General features: G+C 40.8%; 1 protein-coding gene across 9 annotated transcripts in view; it reads right to left on the bottom strand.

Moving 5' to 3' along the window:
- Positions 1-21460, bottom strand: part of LHFPL2 (LHFPL tetraspan subfamily member 2) — a 157895-nt gene that overhangs the window by 109239 nt on the left and 27196 nt on the right. The window contains exon 3 of one of the 9 annotated variants that reach the window (XM_023618119.2): positions 20591-20737. The exons of the other annotated variants lie outside the window; for them this stretch is intronic. The gene's annotated coding sequence lies outside the window, so the exon portion shown is untranslated. The remainder of the gene's footprint in view (positions 1-20590; positions 20738-21460) is intronic. 9 annotated transcript variants of the gene reach the window in all.

Raw genomic sequence — 21460 nt, 5'->3', positions numbered from 1 at the left:
CTAGAAATGTTTATGTTGCTCACCAAAATTTGACAACAAACTAAATAACAATGGAAGTCAACTTTCGGATAATGCAGTTACATATACAGGCCCTGTAAGACAACTCTGACTTAGTTATAGAGAACAAATACAGGGTAAGACCAGAGTTCCCACACTATGTGCCAAGGTGTCCTGGAGAGCCACAGTGAACCCACAGGAGGATAGAGAGGTATTCCAATTTTTCAAAGAAAACACAGTGAATTGCTGAATACCGTACAAACTACTAGTTCAAGTTAATTCACAGACTGCATTACATTCTCTTTTGAAGACATCATATCTTTGTGAAAATGGGTTTTTTGCAACTGCTATGATAAAAAGCCAAGTATATGTGCCAATCAATGTGGAACAGGAAATGAGGGTGGGAGCGTCCAATCTAACTGAATGCCCAACAGGTGGACACATCCCACTTGTCAATAATGGTGGTTATTCAAAAATGAAATCAATTTAAAAATTTTATAAAGAAAAAAACATTTTTTCCAATTTGTATGTATTACTTTTTCAAATGGCAACAAAGTTGTTAGAACATAAATACTTATTAGGTGGTTTGTACTTAATAAGCAAAACTCTTAGGTATTTCTTTTGTGAAATCTATCAAGACTTAGAATATCATAACAGAGATAATTTGGGAACTTCTGGGTCAAGACAACCTTACAGTGAGATTCTTTTCATAGCACAACTTAATTCACTTGCTCAAACCAGATTTGTCTAATGTTGCCATCTGGGAGAGACAGCATTCCAGAAGAGTTCCAGAATCCTGCTTTCTCAATTTCAAAGTATTCTCAAATGAGAACGAGGGATAATCATGAATTTCTATCCACTGATTAGATCAATAACTTCACGAATTGTTGTCTTCCATGTTGTATTTCAAATAACATTCCAAAGTAAAAAAAAAAAAAAGTACCTTGTTTTCATGGTGAAGCACTATTACATTTGTGCAAAGTCTCCAAACATGAGTTTCATTTATTTCACAAAATTTTAACATACAGTAATTTCAGTAACAGACTTGTTAGATAATCCAAGTCCAGTTATCCCTAGTTTTTCAAGTAACAAGTCACAGGAAATGCTGAGGTCCCTCTCCTCGTGGGGACCTCACTCCCCAGCCCATCACACTCACTTCCAGCCCCTTTTGGCACAGTGTGCTATTTTGTTATACTACATCATTCCATTATGGATATAGTCTTGTTTTCTCAATTAACGTGAACAGGATTTTATTTGAGACTTCCATGATTCCTAGAGATAAAAACTTCCCAAGATTGAAGAGCCAAGGGCAAACCTTCCTTTTAGCATGTGGAGCTTTATTAAGAAAGCATATTTCCACACACAGGCTCTGCCTACCAGTTCAATGATTAAATGAATAATGAACATCAAGGTTTACTATAGAAATGATGTCAGCATCATGGTGGAGTGAGTTGTCCTCTTCGTCTTTCCCCTCTAAGTTACAACCAATAGGACCATCCATGGACCAACAAAGGACTTCCTACACAGCATACCAGAATGCCTGAGAGATTCACACACTTATACATCTGAAGGTGGGTGGACTAAACCTCCAGGAGGCAGTGGAACTGGGGAAGCATCCTCCTTCTACTGGCTTAGCAGCAGTGATCCAAATGCAAATACCCCTGGCAGTGGCAGTTAGCACCTTGACCTGAGGTTTCAAAAAGCATACTGGCATACACCAGTGGCCAGAGGCTGCAGGAGCAGTAACAGCACTCGGGCTTAGCCCCTACCCAAGCCGCAGCAGTGGTGAGTGGTGCCCATAACCTGAGGCTTTGGGGAAACACAGTGGTGCCAGCAACCTAGCCTCCCCCGACCACCCCATAGGCAGCTGAAACTCCAACCCTGGTCTTTCTAGTAGCAAGAGCTATATCCAAAATTTGGATATCCCCAGCAGGGGCAGTGATGCCTTGACCTGAGGTTTCAAAAAGTGCACCAGAGCCAGAGACCAGAGGCTACAAGAGAAGCTCCAGTGCTTACGGCTGAGCCTCTCCTCCTCCCTAAGCAGGCAGGTGGCTTCAGGAGCCACAGCAGAACCCAGGACCCAGCCCCCAATGGCAGCATCCCTGACACCAGCTCTACCAGCAGTGGGGGCTATATACAAGACCCTGGGTCCATAGCAGTGGCAGTCACTCCTGTGAACACAGGGCCCCTGGCGGTGGTGGTACCAGCACCCCAAGATAGCTCAGAAAAACAGCACAGGTGGTGCACAAGGAAGCGGCACTCAAGCTCATCAAGAGCCCGCAAAGAGCCAGTGGGAGAACGCAAGACCCAGGCAACACTAGAAGCAGCAGAAGTGCTTGCAGCCTGGTGACCCCAGTGGCAACACCCACGACTGCCACAATTGTAAGCAGCAAGGCATCAGCAGCCTTGGAGGCACACACAGCACAAGGAGACCACTGACGACGCCTCTAGCAGAGGCAGTGGGAGGTGGAATATGCAGGCTCTCAAACACGATCAGAAGCAGCTCACAATCAAAGTAACCAAAGCCTTACCTAAATATGAAAGGTGTTTACTACTACTAAGGCACCAGCAGAAGATCAACTCATCAAGCACCATGAAAAACTATAATAACATGGTGGAACAGAAAGAAAATGACAACTCTCCAGAAACAAAACCTGAAGTCACAGAAGATTGTGATCTAACTGACAGAGAATTCAACATAGCCATCATGAAGAAACTCAACGAGTTACAAGAAAGTTCAGAAAGACAGTTCAATGAGGTCAGGAATAAAATTAATAAACAGGAGGAGTACTTCACCAAAGAGATTGAAATTCTAAAAAAAAACAAAAAACAAAAACAAACAAATTCTGGAGATGAAGATCACAATTAATGAGATGAAAAATAAAGCAGAAAGCATTGAAAATGGAGCAGACCACACAGAAGAGAGAATTAGTGAGCTTGAACATAGAAATCTAGAAATGATTCAGATGGAAGAGGAGGGAGAACTGAGATTTTTTAAAAATGAAGAATTTCTATGAGAAATATCTGATTCAATTAGGAAAAGCAACACAAAGATAATGGATATCCCAGAAGGAGAAGAGAGAGAGAAAGGAGCAGAAAGCTTACTCAAAGAAATAATAGCTGAGAACTTATCAAACCTGGAGAAGGAACTGGATATACAAGTACATGAAGCTAATAGAATTCCTAATTATCTAAACACAAAAAAACCTTCTCCAAGGCACATTATATTAAAACTGTTAAAAGTGAATGACAAAGGGGGCCAGACCCGTGGCCAAGTGGTTAAGTTTGCACACTCCGCTTTGGCAGCCCAGGGTTTCACTGGTTCAGATCCTGGGCGCGGACATGGCACCACTCATCAGGCCATGCTGAGGTGTTGTCCCACATGCCACAGCTAGAAAGACCCACAACTAAAATATGCAACTATGTACTGGAGGGATTTGGGGGAGAAAAAGCAGAAGAAAAAAAAGGAAGAAGATTGGCAGCAGTTGTTAGCTCAGGTGCCAATCTTTAAAAAAAAAAAAAAAAGTCAATGACAAAGAAAAAATATTAAGGGTGTCCAGAGATAAGAACATAACTTACAAAAGAACACCCATCAGGCTATCAACGGATTTCTCATCAGAAACTCTACAGCCTAGGAGAGAGTAGAAGGATATGTTCAAAATATTGAAAGCCAAGAACTATCAGCCAAGAATACTCTATCCAGCAAAGTTATTCTTCAGATATGAAGGAAAAATAAAAGCTTTCCCAGACAAATAAAAGCTGAAGGAATTCACTGCCACTAGACTTGTCTTACAAGAAATGTTGAAAAGTACCCTTGTACCTGAAACAAAAACACAAAAGTTTACAAAGCTCTCAGCAAGGTAATAAATAGACAGAATCAGAAAACTGAAATTATATATCAGAATAGGTTAGTGAACACTTAATTATAACATAAAAGCTAAAAGGAAAGAAAGCATCAAAAATAATTATAACCATTTCAATTTAGTAACAAATTCACAACACAAAAAAGGATAAATTGTGACAACAAAAACATTGAAGCAGAGGAGGAAAAGGAACCTGCATGGGCTAATGGAGATAAGAAGTAATCAGCAGAAAAGAATTTTCTCATCTATGAGATCTTTCATACAGATCTCATGGTACATACAAAACAAAAAATCAAAGCAAAGTCACAAATCATAAATAGAGAGGAAACAGAGAAAAACATCACAGAAAACTACCAAACTAAAATGGCAGACAGAAACACAAGGAAAAAGAAACAGTGGAAATATAGAACAACCAGAAAACAAAAGATAAAATGCCAGCATTAAGCCTTCATCGATCAATAATCATTCTAAATATAAATGGATTGATTTCACCAATCAAAAGACACAGAGTGGCTGGATGGATTAAAAAACAAGACTCAGCAATATGCTGCCTCCAGGAGATGCATCTCAGCTCTAAAGAAAAACATAGGTTCAGAGAGAAGGGATGGAAGATGATACTCCAAGCAAATGCAAGCAAAAGAAAGTGGGTGTAGCCATACTTATATCAGACAAAATAGACTTCAAGCCAAAAAAGATAACAAGAGAAAAAGATGGACATTATCTAATGATAAAAGGTACATTCTACCTAGAAGACATAAAAATTATTAAAATATATGCACCTAACATAGGAGCACCAAAGTATATAAAGGAACTATTAACAGACCCACAGGGAGAAACTGACAGCAATACAATAATAGTAGGAGACTTTAACATGTCACATCAACAGATAGATCATCCAGACGGAAAGTCAACAGGAAACACTGGCCTTAAATGAAACACTAGACCAGATGGATAAATTCTTAGGATCATACAATATCCCAAAACTGAATCAAGAAGAAACAGAGAATCTGAATAGACCAATCACAATTAAAGAGATTAAAACAGTAATCAAAAGCCTCTCAAAAAACAAAAGTCTAGGCCAGACAGCTTCTCTGGTGAATTCTACCAAACATTCAAAGACATAATACCTCTCTTTTGCAAACTCTTCTGAAAAATCTGAAGAGGAGGGACATTTTCTAACTCATTTTATGAGGCCATTACCCTGATACCAAAATCAGACAAGAAAAACACAAAAATGGAAAAATTGCAGGCCAATATTGCGGAAGAACATACATGCAAAAATCCTCAACAAAATATTAGCAAATCGAATATAATATAATAAAAGGATCATACACCATGATGAAGTGGGATTTATTCCAGGGATACAGGGATGGTTCAACATCCAGCAATCAATGAGATATACCACATTAACAAAATGAAGAATAAAAATCAAATGATTATCTCAACAGATGCAGAGAAAGTATTTGATAAAATTCAATATCCACTTATGATAAAAGCTCTCAATAAAGTGGGTATAGAAGGAAAGTGCCTCAACATAATCAATGGCCATATACGACAAACCCATAGCCAACATCATACTCAACAGTGAAAAACTGAAAGCCATCCCTCTGAGAACAGGAACAAGACAAGGGTGCCCACCCTCACCACTCCTATTCAACATAGTACTGGAGGTCTTGGCCAGAGCAATTAGGCAAGAAAAAGAAACAAAAAGTATCCAAACTGTAAAGGAAGAAGTAAAACTGTCACTATTTGTCGATGACATGATTCTCTATATAGAAAACCCTAATGAATCCACCAAAAAACTATTAGAAATAATTAACAAATGCAGTAAAGTTGCAGGGTACAAAATCAACATACAAAAATCAGCTGCATTTCTACACACTAACAATGAACTAGCAGAAAGAACAATCAAGAACACAATCCCTTTTACAATCACGACAAAAAGAATAAAATATCTAGGAATAAATTTAACCAAAGAGGTGAAAGACCTGCACACTGAAAAGTGTAAGACACAATTGAAAGAAATTGAAGAAGACAAAGAAATGGAGAGATAATCTGTGCTTGAGGATTGGAAGAATTAATATAGTTAAAATGTCCATATTACTTAAAGCAATCAACATATTCAACACAATCCTTATCAAAATCCCAATGACATTTTTCACAGAAATAGAACAAAGATTCCTAAAATTTATATGGAAGAATAAAAGATCGCAATTAGCCAAAGCAATCTTGAGGAAAAAGAACAAAGCTGGGGGTATCATTCTCTCTATTTCAAAATATACTACAAAGCTACAGTAATCGAAACAGCATGGTACTGGCAGAAAAAGGGACATACAGATCAGTGGGAAAAAACTGAAAGCCCAGAAATAAACCCACACAACTCTGGACAGCTAATTTTTGACAAAGGAGCCAAGAACATACAATGGAGAAAGAAAAGTCTCTTCAATAAATGGTATTGGGAAAACTGGACAGCCACATGCAAAAGAATGAAACTGGACCACTATCTTACACCATACATAAAAATTAACACAAAATGGATTAAAGACTTGAATGTAAATCCTGAAACCATAAAACTACTCTCTTTGACATCGGTCTTAGCAGTATCTTTTTGAATATCATGTCTGTTCAGGCAAGAGAAACCAAAGAAAAAATAAACAAATGGGACTACATCAAACTAAAAGCTTTTGCATGGCAAAGGAAACCATCAACAAAATGACAAGACAACCCACCAACTGGGAGAAGATATTTGCTAATCATATATCCACCAAGGGGTTAACATCTAAAATATACTAGAACTCATACAACTCTACAACAAAGAACTCATAAAGTCACCAAAGAAAACCCAAACAACTCTACCAAAAAATGGGCAGAGGATATGAAAAGACATTTTTTTCCTAAGAAGATATACAGATTGCCAACAGGCACATGAAAATATGTTTAACGTCACTAATTACTACGGAAATGCAAATCAAAACTCCAATGAGATAGCACCTCACACACCTCAGTATGGCTATTATCAAAAGACAAGACATAGTATTGGAGAGGATGTGGAGAAAAGGGAACCCTCAGACACTGCTGATGGGAATGTAAATTGGTGCAGCCTCTGTAAAAAGAAACAGTATGGAGATTTCTCAAAACATTAAAAATAGAAACACCATATGATCTAGCTATTCCATTTCTGGCTATTTATCCAAAGAACATGAAAACACTAATTTTAAAACATATATGCACCCCTATGTTTACTGCAGCAATATTCACAATAGCCTAGATTTGGAGCAATACAAGTGCCCATCAACAGATGAATGGATACAGAAGATGTGGTACATATATACAATGGAATACAACTCAGCCCAAAAAAAGGTGAAATAGTGCCATTTGCCACAACATGGATGGACCTTGAGGGTATTATGCTAAGCAAAATAAGTCATACAGAAAGACAATTACTGTATGACTTCACTCATCTTTGGAAGATAAACAATCACACACATAGATACAGAGAAGATATTGATGGTTACCAGAGGGGGAGGGGCTGGAGGGAAGGCAAAAGGGGTAAAGGGGCACACGAGTATGGTGATGGATGGAAACTAGACTTTTGGTAGTGAACACAATGCAGTCTATACAGCAACTGACATATAATAATGTACACCTGAAACTTACTCAATGTTATAAACCAATGTGACCTCAATAAAATTAAAAAAAAAAAAAAAAGGCTTACCATCTAGCCTTGGAATCCTGCCTGCTTTGACTTGGCACAGATAAGGGCATAATGATGAGCACAATGGGAGATAACCTTCTGTATGGATAACTGCCTCGGCCAGCCTAAATCTGGGATTTTTCAAATTGTCCCCCAAATTATTGGCAATTTCTAGAGTTCTCTTTAGAAAATGCCTGAAAAGATAGAATTTTTGAAGTGACTATTTAGAGTCAAATCTCTGACTAAAGAGTGTCGAGTCATGGATCATTCACCGAATTCCTCTGACCAGGATAAGTGTCCATAACAGAGCAAATTATTCTCAGGCTTTTATATGAATTAAGATTCACAGTGAAGGGCCTGGTGAGGTAGGCAAATGAGTTGCTCTGACCAGGATAAGTGTCCATAACAGAGCAAATTATTCTCAGGCTTTTATATGAATTAAGATTCACAGTGAAGGGCCTGGTGAGGTAGGCAAATGAGTTGCTCTGACCAAGCAAATCTTAACTGTGACTTTTAGCAATTAATCTCTCATTTAGATTAATAATGAGCAAGCAAGATACTCTTCAGAAAGAGCTGCTACCTGGGGAAACAGAGGAGATGAAACAAAGGGAGATTTTTCATGTGCGAAAATTATTTTGAAAGACTAAAGTTGAGAGCATTGCACCTGCTAAATTCCTAAATAGTTTTGAAAATTTTAAGGTTAGGTTTTTCACTGTGAGATGAGCCTTTCAAATAACAAAAATACGGATATGTTCTTGTCAAGTGAGCAAACCAGATACCAATTCTAACAAAAGCCCTTTATTTCATTTTATTCTCCCAATATACAGCCATACCAAAGTTTCACAGTAAGAGTTAATCAGTAAACTCTTCAGTTATAAAAAGAGAAGCCAAAACTATAACCTGAGTCAAAAGATTATTTCTCTACTTTCTGAGTTTCAAAAATCAAATCATAAAGCTTTCAGAGACATAAATGACTAATGATGCAATCAGACTATATACTCACCCCCTCAGAGAGAGATTACTAACAAGATACTATGAAGTTGGCAACTAAAGTAAATGTTCTGGTTAAGAAAATACTTTCCACAATGGAACATAAATAGCAGATGACCAGGACACTGCTCCATTGTGGCCTGTATCTGAACTCAAATTAGCTGTTAAAAAAAAAAAAGTTAACTGAAACTCCAAAAAGACTAAAAAGGAAAAGGAAATCACATTTAAATCTGCTCTACACTTGACCAGCATGTTTGCCATTTGCCCAACCCCCACGTAAGAGTGACCCTGCAGGCCAGGAGGGCACACAAGTCAGAAAGATCAAGTAACAACAGGCAGGGAAGCCTCAGAGGGAAAACTGTGAAAACACAATTAAGTAGAACAACTCCCACCATTTGGTCTGGTGATGAAAGGAGGGATGAGGTGTCAACGAGGGTGATAAATATTTGGACCCTTGACTTCTCTGTGAGGGGGAGGTAACAGAACAGATGCCTCTTCTTGAAGGGGTGATTTGATTTGCCTCGAGATTTATTAACCTGAGATGATTCTACCATGTTCACAAAACCACCATTGAGAAAGCAGGTCCCAGAGCAGAAGCTCCCAAGAGCGTCAAGTCATGGATCATTCACCAAATTCCTCTGCCCAGGATAAGCGCCCATAACAGAGTAAATTATTCTCAGGCTTGTATACGAATTAAGACTCATAGTGAAGGGCCTGCTGAGTTAGGCAGACTCCCCAACAGGGAGCTGTTTCTTCTTTAAAAACAAATAAAGATTAAATCTAACAAGAGTACCAACCATCTCCATGCGGCAAACACCCCCCACCACTGAGTTCAATGGCACCAGGAGGAAAAACACACACGCAAACCTTCCGCCCCTCACGAGCCCTCTTCAGGGCTAGGCTGAACAGAGGATGAAAGCCCCGGCTCCACTGCGTTCTCCAGGCCACCTGCTAACTTGCTGCAGAAAGAAGAGAAGCCAGGGGTCTCAGGAGGCGGGTAGGAGGAGGTACCTCTCCAACCCGTCGGTCTCCTCACAGGAAAGTCCTTCCTCACTTCCTCGGTTCATCCAGCAGTGGAAACACAGAGGCAGAGAGCCACCACACCCCTAGTTAAACACTGCTGAACAACTGTAAATGCTGTAGCCGGACCTCAGCGTGGCAGCCAACAGGCAGGGAAGTCAAACTCAAAACCAAAAAAGCAAAAAATGTTTTCAAAAAATAAATCAATGAGGAAAACACACATGCACGCACACACACACATTTAGGCTCTTCCTCTAAAAACGCTAAAGAAATTTGGTACCACATTTAAAAGGGGTCCCATTGAAATTTCCAGAAAAGGAAGGCTTATCTGATACCTACTCTGGAGCGAGAAGGACAAATCACTGAAACACACACAGTCAAAGGAGCTGATGACGGCCGTGAAGAAGAGAAATAGAAAAAATAAAAATAAGGCCCAAAGGACACTGACGCTTCTTTGACTTTTTCAAATTAGCCAGTTGTAAGGTAAAAAGAGTTCTGTTAACGTCACAGGAAAGTAGAAGGTGCAACATTTTCTTACGAAACACAAACAGCTTAAAATTCTTCTTCGCCAGCTTCTCTAAAGGCATTTTATTCAAGATAAGGAAATCTAGGATTGAAAGGAACACATCTTTCTCAAATTCTCCTTTTATTACCCCAACAAAGAAGTATGGTACCAGAAAAGAATGGCATAAGTTTGCTACGTAGAGATGGCTGATAGTCTTATTAGATTTATTTCTTATTTATTTGTTCTTAAAGAACAAACATCTGCCTGTGGGGGATTCTAAGTCACAGGGACCCTTAGACACCAATATCTATTCCCATACAAGCCTGAGAACGAGCCACTGTGAGAACTGACCCCCGGCAGAAGAACGCTGACCGGAGTCCAGTGAACACGCACCCAAGAAGACTCCTAGAGCCAAGGACTTTGGGGAACAACCTGCCAACGCTGCCTGAACCCCACCTCACAGGTCTGCTGCCACAGGCCCCCCGGTCAGAGCAAATCACAGCAGGTCTCACTCACTGAGCACTGAATATGAGCCAGGTCTGTGCCAACTCCTCACTCCACGGCACATTCTCTCATCTAAACCTCACCACCCAGCACAACGAGGCAGGTGCTGTTCTATGCATTTCTGAAGATGGAAACTGACGTGAAGTGATGGACTTGAACCCACGCCTGGCCACCTCCACAGCCTGTGCGCTTACCCAGGACACTGAACTAACCGATCAGTAGACAGCAAGCAAAGTCTCAATTATCAATAAGAAGGCTTCAAACCTCAAAAACAATTCCTTTTCCTTCCAGTCATTTTTTCCTCATTGTATTTCGTCAGAGGGCCCTTAAAGCAAACGGGAGGTAGTAACACAGTGAAAGAGCTGCAAAAGGGTCCACACGCTTTGCCAGGGATTTCTCTTTGGGGAAATATATCCCCAAGAAGGGACCCCAATGCAGGGGGAGCAATCTGCTTAAAGACGTTTGCAGCAGCATCATTCATGCCAGCCTCAAACTGCAAAGAGTTCAGCTGCCCTAAGACAGGGCTGGTTGAGCACACTATGACACATAAAACGATAAAATACTAAATGGGCTATTCAAAATGAGCAGAATATGGTTAATACAGAGAAAGGGCATGTAAAATTATAACACAATATTTTCAGTGCAACAGGATATATCTACCACTTAAAATCATAAAACGATCCCATGCAGATACAAGTTCAGAACCCAAATCAGAGAGAGAGACAGGAGAATTCCATCTGTGAGAGTTTGTGGGGGTGGTCGTAAAGATGCTGAAGAAACTCAAACTAAAAAGTCAACAGACGCAAATGCTACGCTGCTATGTGACCAGACACCCTTGTGTTCATGCCCACATCACATGCACTCTCTGAGGATTGAAATTAAGCTCTTAATTTGTGTTATTAAAACACCTGTCTGCTCCATAGCTTCTTGAAGGCTGGTTTTACAATAAAGTCAAGAGTATCCCTGGGAGAGTAATGAGGTATGAGGTTCTCCATCAGTGCTGCTCAGAAACACTGCTCTAATCCTTCTTGTTTATTCTATTCCCCACATTTATGAACTCTCTAAATCCCTTCTACTTAAACCAGAGCATAAACCTCTAGGATTAAAGACATGGTGACCTTTCTAACAGAATGTACATAACTTTATGTCTGAGCAACGTGCTTACACAGTTTTGCACTTTACCAATTTGCCGAATGAACCTGTACAAAATAATGTGTCTAAAAACTCATCTTTTAGCAACGTGCTTTATCAGAAAATGTGACAGGAGGTTTCCATTACTTCCAGTAAGCAAAAGTTATCCAGCCCCACTGAAGACTTTACGTGTGTTAACGGGCTTCCGAAGCCAGGTGACAGAAGCCATGGCTTGGCTAGGGTTTAAATTATGTTTTAAACACTATTAGGAAGAGGAGTTTAATGAAAAGTGTTTCAATTAACTGTTGATTAGCTGACAAAATCAGACATTCTACAAGACATCCAGGAAATCAATGCAACTTCAAAAGCTGGCAGGCATTAATGCAAGACAAGCATTAATGCATCTGAACAGGATGACGTGTGTCTGGGAAACAGATGGCAATGACAGGGGCTTCAGCCATCGCAGGAACCTGTTCCACGGGCCACTTCTCGGTGCTGTCGACTATCACTCACTCCTCCACCATCCTTCAAAATACTCACCAGGACTTTTAGGATCTTTTATGTCATCATTGCTACCACCACAACCACGATACCACCTCACCTGGATAGAACTCAGGTCGCCTTACAACATACCCGGCTCGTATGACAGGCAAAATCACAGAAAAGGCAGTGTCTTTAACGCTTCTACTTGAAAGTATCAATCTTAACCAAATCCTTCTTACTGACCCATTTTCTCCTTTGATCTGTCACAAATTTAACTCAGGAATCAAGACACAATAACCTGTAGATCAGTTATCTTTAGATTAATCAGCTCTACATCTGAGAATTCCCCAGAATTTAATATAATCTAAAGATGAATCATTTCTGCATAGTATTGTCAGCAGACAACATTACTTACCTTGCATCCACAATCTAGTTTGAGGTCCTCCCAAAGCTTTCTTATTTGCTATTTAACCCTCACAATCCCTATATAAAGTGAAATTTCTTTGGTCAGCGACATTCAATAACACATTTTACAAAGTTAACATCTCTAATATGAGCTCCAATGAAACGATAACAAAATTAAACAGGGGTAACCAGGAAAAGTTCTGTCCTAAAATGCCTCACTCGATTCTTACCAAGTGCCCCCTATGCCCTGGGCAATGTGCTCTTGAGTCAGCCTGCTTCAGGGGAACAAAACTAGACAAAATAAAAAACTTAACAACCTTATGTCAGTTTCTAAACATAAAACACACGCACACACACAGAAAACTGGTCCATGAAATCCCAAAGTCTGGGGACCGCTTATTTCAAAGATTTTATTGTACCTTTACTTTCCCTATGCCTAAGTGACCATCTGGTTTCAGATGAGCATCTCTAGAAGCAGCATTAACTTTTTTATACCACCAGGGACTAGGCAGTGAATTATTGCTCAGTGCTATTTAACGTACAAGACAGAAATTTATTAAATGGCAATGAAGTAGTAATTACTAAATGGTTCCCCAGTGGCCCAAAGAGTCAGTAATTAACCACCACTTAGTGCACTAAGATAGTAGTTATTAAATAGCACTGAAGGAAGAGTTCATTAAATGCTACCTTAGTGTCCTCAGAGTCATTTCCATACACTCACCATGAGCATACTCAGACACTGGGGAAAGCCAGCTGTTTGCTGGAAAACAATGTGAATTGTCACCCAGGAGCCAACACCAGCCAGTAACCCTGGCATTTGGCTGGTTGGCTGAGCAGGCACATTATTCATTGCCCCCCGAAAGTTCCCTGTGTTCTAATTCACCCTGCAGCCTGAGGACTGGGTGTGACATGACAGCAGACCCACTGAGTCTATCAAAGTCCTGCCTCTTTTACCAATCCACATCTAAATTGTGGTATATCTTCTCCCATAGGTTTCTATTTTGCCATTCTGACGTGGACAAAGGACATTTAAAAATAAGTTATGATCTAATAACAAATGAAATTTGACATATTTACTCCAACAACCTCCTCCAAAATGTCTTTTTTGTGCATCCTAGTTACCTCCCTCCTCTTGGTTCCTACCTCTCATTCCCATTTTATTCTAGTCTAGCCTCCTCTCTAGCCATCCCTTCTCTATCAAAATTCAACAGCTCCTCTAGAAAGCTCTACCTGATGAGGAGACAAGACATTGAAAAACTCTCCCAAACAAGTTGGTGTTTTTCCCCCAAGCTAAAGATGCCTACACCTCGTTACTGCAAGAATCTCAACAGGTAAAGTCTACCTTTCGTAGATCTGTGTAACGTCCAGACAAAGGGAGCACATGGGGAACGTTAAATATTACATCACCCTGGGCATTAAAAGAACACACACTAAAAGGCTTTCTAGGAAGATACATGATATCCTCATCATTAGATGAACTCAAGAAAGTGTAAAAGAAAGATAAACAGTCAACCAATGAACTGGTAAGAAGTTTCAGGTGACACCAGAGGATGGACAAACAAGATGAAGGAGATAAAGTTCAAAGGGCTAGAACAACAGGTCATTAATCACAGGGATCTGGGAAAACTCTCACAGACTGAAGCGAATGGAGAAAACATTCTAGAAGAAACCAGAGAAGGTCATGAAAGCAGTGCGTCTTCCATAGTGGAAATGCTAGAATACTCACCTGGAGATTACACCTCCAGATAAGAACTTGAGTGATTTCTCTAAATCTCTATCAAATTACAAAACAGCATTTGCTACTTTTACTGCCAAAAAGCTCTCTTTAGCAAAGTTTTAGCAGTAATATGAAATTAGGGAGCATGACAGACTGTCCAAAATAGAGACTGAAAAAGGGCACTGTTTTAATTGCATAATCTCCAATGTGATGGTTACTTAAAATGAAAGTCAAAAAAAGACATAACTGCACATTAGAATAATGTAAAGGAAAATACATACTAGATATACATTTTTGGTGTTTAACCACCGGAGTTACAAAAATAATCATTAAACTTCTCCTTAACTAGTTATCCAAAGTCTATTTGCCAAGAAAAAAGTAGCTAAAAAGTTTGGGAAATTTAATCATTTAACATACGTTAGAGAACAACATTAAAGAAATTCAGTGACAGGCTTTCCTACATTACGAGACGGTAATTGATCTTTCTGCAGGTACTTTGTCAATCTGCATGAAAATCCAAAATATTTATACTCTGACGCAGCAGATTTAATCCATTTACCCTAGGAGATAATTAGACAAGTGTAGCAGAAGGGTGTTTAATGGAGCATTACCCATAACTGGGAAAATATTCCATCCACAAGAACACAGTCATACAACGGAATATTCTTCAGATATTAAAAAGGAGGCGTCTAAATCCAAATTTATTGACATGGAAAGACTACCACAATGTATTGTGAAGAAAAAAATAAAACAATGCTTTATAATACAATGTCATATATCTAAGGTTGTGTGTATATGTGTATGATGATCATCAAAAATATGGGCAATAATTATCTTTAGAAGGTGGTTGCTTGGCATGGTTTGCCCTTTACTTGTACTTTCATGTATTGTTTGAACTTTCTATAATAAGTATTTTCTTCAAACAACAGAAAAAACCCCAGAAAATTAAGCTTCTTTCATTTTGGGGGTAAGAAAATCATTGAGATATATATATATATATATATATATATATATATATATATATATATATTTTTTTTTTTTTTTTCTTAAAGATTGGCACCTGAGTTAACAACTGTTGCCAATCTTTTTTTTTTTCTCCCCAAATCCCCCCAGTATATAGTTGTATATATTTTTAGTTGCGGGTCCTTCTAGTTGTGGCATGTGGGACGCCACCTCAACATGGCCTGATGAGTAGTGCCCAGGATCTTAACTGGTGAAATCCTGGGCCACTGAAGCAGAGCATGTGAACTTAACCGCTCGGCCACGGAGCTGGCTCCGATATATCTTTTTTTAAAAGAAGAATCTTTTTATAGAGAGGATAACAGTCATCCTTTATTTATAGGATGAAAATTCACTGCCATTATCAGAAGCCCCTAGAAGGAAGCAGAGCCCTCAGGCTGGTGAAGCACCTGCCTTGGGTGGTAGCTCCCTGCATAACTGGAGTCACGCACCCAGACTGCCATGGACAGAGCTGAGCAGAGCAACGTCCAGTCAGTCCCACCCAAGCCCACTGGAGCACCAGCCTCCCCAGCAGCACATGTTCGTTTTCCAGCTCTGGAACTCCATGAGAGACACAGTAGTACAGCAGAACCTGGTTCAAGAAATACCAGCTGGGTGCTCTGTACTCAGCACGTGGCCCTGTCTGAGCAGAGAATGGCTGCTAAAATGAAACTTTACCAAAAGGGAATGGGAGAATGGAGAAGAGGCAACTGGGAAAGATTCAATCTAGAAAGATCAGGAAATATGCCCACCAATCACTGGCAAGATTCAACTCAAGGGGCAAAGGGTCTAAAACAACTACCAGTTAGCAGGTTCATAATAGAGGTCCATTGCGGATCCAGAACAGTGGTCTGCACTGGAGGTGGTCTACGGAATGGGAAGGGGAGAAGGCCCCTTAGCATGCTCCATATAGTCCCAAAATTTAGGGCCTCAGTAAATAAGATATTAAGCACAAAGGCTATTATGTAAACACAAACATACTCCAGGGAAAAGTACACCATCAGTAGTCCCTCGGGTGTAGACTATCCTCAGAGGCCAGGTTCTCTAACTACCAAAGCAGCAAAGATCAGATGCCATAGTTACTGCTGTTCCTTCCTCCCCCTTTCTTCGCCCTCTCCCCCTTTCCCTCTTTTTTTCTCTCTCCTTCCCATGCCCTCTACCTCTCTCTCCCGTGCATTCCTGAACAACTCTTTATCTATTTAGAAAATGTGGTTTCGGCCATATGCAGGGATAGCAGCAATATTCTTTACGCCTGTCACATGGCAAAGAGAAGACGTGATTAGACCCTAAGTAAAGAGAGGAGCATTGCACGGGCATTAATAGGATGTCTGAGTATTTCTCCCCAAGAGGCCAGAAGCAGATGAATGGTGCAGCTCAGATTCAGTTAAAGTTTCACTGCTTTATCACTGAAAAAAAAAGTTTATTAGTTGCCATGAGCAAACAAACAAATGAGAGGAGATATAAATCCTTCCAAGGCACTAGCCTTTAAAAGAAAACGACACACCATGCCAGTGTTCCTCAAGCAAGGGATCACAGGAGTCCCTGTCCTCCAACACAGAGCTGACAGCTGAATGGGCTGGAGCACAGCAGCTCTAAACTGTGTGGCCTGGCCGCAAGTACAGTACAGAGCAGGGCAAGGTCAATGAGCACTGAGGTAGAGAAGACTCTCCAGGTGGAACCCAGCCTGGGCCTTGGACTCTGTCCGTTGTCAGTCTCTGTACCCTGACGGGTAAGAATCACCATCTGACCCTCGCCCATGAAGCTTCCAGGCTCCTTTCACACTAAGTGACATACCAGAGCCTGAGGGTGTGGTGCCCAGCTAAGCCCGGAGCCCCAGGCAGGCAGGCCAGGGACCTGGGGCAAGAGCACTGCAGGCAGGTAAAAGGGCTGCACATAAAGGCTCAGACAGGGGCAGGAGCTTGGTGGCTGAGGACCAGAAAGACAGATCTCAGGGCTGGAGCAAGATAAGCTGGGGCTGGCGAAGCTGGCAGAACCAGATCACCCCGGGGCCTAGTGCATCTTGACCAGGAATCTGGATTTTATCCCACATGCAACAGGAGAGGACTGGAAGATTTCAAGCAGGGAGAGAATGCAGTCTAATCTGCAATCTAATTTACATTTTTAACAATCCTGACAGCTGCTGTGTGTAATGGATTGTGTGGGAGCTCAAACTTCAAATTTTACTGATCGTCTGTTGTTAAAACTCAGAATGTACTCAGGCCATAAAGGGGATGCTTTTTCTAATTCCATTTTCCACACATATGGTACAGACAAGCTCTTAGGAACACGAACACACACACACACACACACACACACACACACGGCAGGTGTTTCACTTTTTAAAACCCCATGCTACACTGTAAGATGTTTCTCTCTGGGAAGTTATACTTCTCTCTGAAACAACAAAACAACAATTTTCATTTTTTGGTGTTTTTCCTCCAAAAGGCAAAATGAAAGAGAACAGTAAGACAGAAAAAAACATTCTTTGATAGTAAAAGACTGTGCTTTCACTACACATTTTGTTACAAATTAATACAAAGTTAGCTGTTCACTGACAATGGAGCATTTCCTACTACCTGCTTACTATTCAAACTGATACTATGAAAACATTTCCTCTCAGATTAAAGAGATTTTTTTAACTCTTTGAATAATGTTACGGAAATACAAAAATCACCCCAGTCTTTTGGATAGATTTCCGTTTAAAAATTAAAAATAGGAAAATAGCCACTAAAGCAAATGGTTAGTAGCAGAGTATGATTTGCATCTTTTAGAACTAAAATGCCATTGTATAATCATTCCTCCAAAACTCTGAAAACGACGACTATTTATCCAGAGCCTTCCATGAAGCAGTTAAAGTGCTTTACAAATACCATCCTCATAATAACTCCATAAAGAGAGGGTAGTTTGCTATAAAAGTTCATTGGGCATGAAAACTTGGCTCAGTTATTCAACAGCTTGATCCAAAAGCAATTATTAAAATTAATTTTTAACAGCAACAAAAATAATTTGGCTGAAAGAGTAAACTAATAAGCAGTCAACTGCCTACCCACGGCACATTTCCTCCACACAAAGGCCGCCGTTCCTCGCCCCAATACCCAGAATTACTTCTATGAAAGCAGCTCCTGTAAAGCACGATGGCCCAGAGGCCTGGCGCCAGCGGCTGAACTGAAAGCACTGGACCCCCTTTCACAGCATCACTTGGTCTTACATTTAAAGTGCCCTTAAGGCTGGCACCAAATGAGCTGGGGAGACAGTGATTTCCTAATGAATTAAGACTGAGCAAAGAGCCATCCTTTATGATGCACGTGGGATGGTCCACTAATTGCTTGAGGATGGATAGCCTCATTCTGCCCTCTCCTCCCCAGTGAGCTCCACCATACACACTCCTGGCAATCCTGAGGTCCCCTTGGCAGATAAAGTACCAAAAGGATGGAGTGGCTCCATGGAGCAGGCAGTTGTGCAGAGAAGCTGATGCATTTGCTTGTGCAAAGAATGCCAATTGCCATAAACCCTTTACCAGGTTTGGAGGAGCAGAGGTCATAGGAGCGAGGCCAAATCCATGGAATCTACTACCTGGAGGTCATGCCTCCTTGGCCAGCCTTCTACCTCCATTGTGGGCTATTTCTCTCTTTAGCCATCAGTAAATTTCCTGGATGAGAAACGAATGCTGTGTAAAGGTAGCCGGTTTTATAAGACAATGAGAGACTTGGAACATGCACTTGGTTTTCCTGGTTCTTACATCCAGGATTATCCCATGTACTCTAAAGGTGACTACAAGTGACTAGGCAAGGAGACCTTCCCAGCCTTTTCACAGCATGGCACGGTAAGAAAAGGATTCACATCCTTGCTTTGCCATCTACTAGTTGTGTTATTAACACAAGTTACTTACACTCACTGAGCCTCCATTGCCTCATCTGTAAAATGGGTCTAATACCCCACAGAGAGGTTGTGAAGATTAAGGATGCTAATGAAGGTACAGTGCCCAGTATAAAACAGATGCTAATTATTACTCTCTTCTGTTTGCACGAAGTCAACCTTCTCCAATTATCAGTCATTTCCATCCTTCTGTCCTTGTTTGTTAATCTCAGTTTCTAATTTTTAAGTCCATTCAAAATGGTCTATCCGTGTCTATTTCATACTAAGAGAAAGGCCAGGGTAGTGATTTCAAACACACTTTGAATTGAGCAAAGCTGGGGTCCAAAATCCAGTTCTGCTACTTACTAGTTTTATGATCTTGGGAAAGTTGTCAGACCTGTGACTCAGTTTCAACAGGTACAAAATGGGGATGTGAAGATTGCTATTAAAGGATTATTGGGAGGAGGACTGAAAGGAGTAAATAGCTATCTTTGTAAGAGAGCCCTGGTCTGTATCCTCCCTGGGGCCTACAACACTCTAAGCAAATGCCACTTAATAACACGTTCTTTCCTTGGGCACCCTAGAGAACCCTACAACAGTTGAAGAACAGACCTTAGAAATAGCGCTTGCTGACTGATGTGGATTTGGGTGCCATGCTGTTAGATACATTAGTGGATGATGGGATTTAGCTCTAAGGTATTTCTTTTTTCTTCCCCTCAGTTGACTCCAACTCCTCCTTTCTCTGAAAACCAGCAGTCAGTCCATGTAAACTTTCATTGACTGGGCCTTTCATCCTATGTGCCACATACAACGCTAGGCATTTCTAGGATTTAATATACATAAGAAAAATCCTCTGCCCTCAGGTGCTAAGGAGGAAAGCAGACACACAGACAAATTATTAGAACCAAATGTGGTGAGAATTTGGGTGACATGGTGCAGGAAGATCGGAGGCAGAAGAGGAGTGGGGGCCAACCTCTGCCCTCCATAATAAGTAAGAGTCCAAAGAGGAAGTGGTAGTGCATGTCACAAAAGGACTTGTGGTCACTATGAAGGAGCTTGAATTCTGCCCTGCTGGCCGCCATTTCATGTGTTCCACGTGGAGCCACCACAGCAGATTCACGTGAGACGGTTCAAATGCAGATTCCTGAGACACACCCAGATGCGCTGATTCACAGGGTCTGTAATCTCTCCAGAACAGCGGGTAATTTCAGTGCACCCTGAAGTTCGTAGCTCCAAGTTTCAAAAGCCTTCATGGGTAAAATATGCCTAGACAATCCTGGCCCCAAATCTCATCTTGTCACCCTCAATGCCTCTGGGCAGACTGGCCTTTTTGCCTGGGCACTTGCAAAAGAATCAGGACCATTTTCAGCTGGCCCCTTAGGAAGCAGGGTCCAAGAGAAAAATGCCAGAAGAACAACTCTACTCACCTTCTCTGGCTAGGGAGCCTCCTCTCATCTTCCCTGGGTCTCAGGAGGGTGGGAGACGGCTCCTTCTTACCCACAGTCTGAGCATCTGGGCCTCTGCGTAAAGCCCACTCATTGTAAGGAGACAGAACCTACTTTCTAGCTGCACCTCTGGAATTAGAAAAGCATTCCTCAATCAGCCCCATTACAAGTGCTTCTCACGGTATCTGGCAAACACACTTACTGTTTATATTCTAAGACGCTACTCATTTCATTCTAAGTCTTTAAGAAATATTCTAAAATCATTGCTATATTTGAACTTAAAATTGTGGTAAAACCCATATTGGCTGTGTAAATATAAAAATATGAGCATCAATATAGTTCACGTCTAGGGGCTGGCCCCGTGGCCGAGTGGTTAAGTTCGTGCGCTCCGCTGCAGGCGGCCCAGTGTTTCGTTGGTTCGAATCCTGGGCACGGACATGGCACTGCTCATCAGACCACGCTGAGGCAGCGTCCCACATGCCACAACTGGAAGGACCCACAACGAAGAATATACAACTATGTACCGGGGGGCTTTGGGGAGAAAAAGGAAAAATAAAAAAAATATATAGTTCACGTCTAGAAAAAGAAAAAAAGACTAAAAGATTCAGGAATAGGAAGAGGGTCTTGGGACCCTTTAGAATGATATTTTATCAAAAAGAAATAACTACTGACTACTCAAAATGTGCCAAGTATTGTTCTAACCTACTTGATGGTCACAAAAACCTGTGAGGTATTATTAACCCCAGTTTACAGATGAAGGGACTGAAGCAAACAGACTTTAAGTAACTTCCCAGAGATCACCTAGCTGGTAAATGTGAGAGTGGTTAATGTCCCAAAGATGAGCCAGCTGGT

Source organism: Equus caballus, chromosome 14 (assembly GCF_041296265.1).
Source record: "Equus caballus isolate H_3958 breed thoroughbred chromosome 14, TB-T2T, whole genome shotgun sequence".
Lineage (NCBI taxonomy): Eukaryota > Metazoa > Chordata > Mammalia > Perissodactyla > Equidae > Equus > Equus caballus.
This window is presented reverse-complemented; position numbering and strand designations above follow the sequence as displayed.